The sequence below is a fragment of the Artemia franciscana genome, chromosome 6 (assembly GCF_032884065.1).
Source record: "Artemia franciscana chromosome 6, ASM3288406v1, whole genome shotgun sequence".
Taxonomy (NCBI): Eukaryota; Metazoa; Arthropoda; class Branchiopoda; order Anostraca; family Artemiidae; genus Artemia; species Artemia franciscana.
Genome location: NC_088868.1, coordinates 1770099 through 1770618, shown reverse-complemented (window position 1 = coordinate 1770618; position 520 = coordinate 1770099).

Genomic DNA, 520 nt, shown 5'->3' with positions numbered 1-520 from the left:
TGCAATAATAAACACTATAGATGAACAATCTGCAAATACTTAACTTAGAGCCTTGGTATACTATAAAATTTAAAAAAAATGAGCTATAAAAACAGAACTATCAATTGAAAATGTAGAGTGAAAATATAATTTATTTTTTCCGAGTATCTTGGGGTGGGGGTGTATCCTCTTCAATTCCCCCTTCCTTATCCTAAAGTTCCACTTTATTTCAAAATAATATAAAAATAACTACTGAAACAGAAAAGTATTGTGTTGAAATAAGGAGTATTTTTAACAACTAGATAGAGCGGAGCTTAAAGAGCGGGTACTGGAGTAAAAAACATTGTCTCTTTGGTTCATAATAGTTTCTCTTCTTTTCAACTTCTAATTTCATTCTTTACTTTTATTTTAGGAGAGACATTTTTTTTATTATTTAATAACTTAGAAAGGCAGTAAATTAGAATACAGCTCTGATTATGAAGCCTAGTTAAAATTCAATTGGCGTAATTCGGTCACTTGCCTGTTGTAAAACATGCTTGGG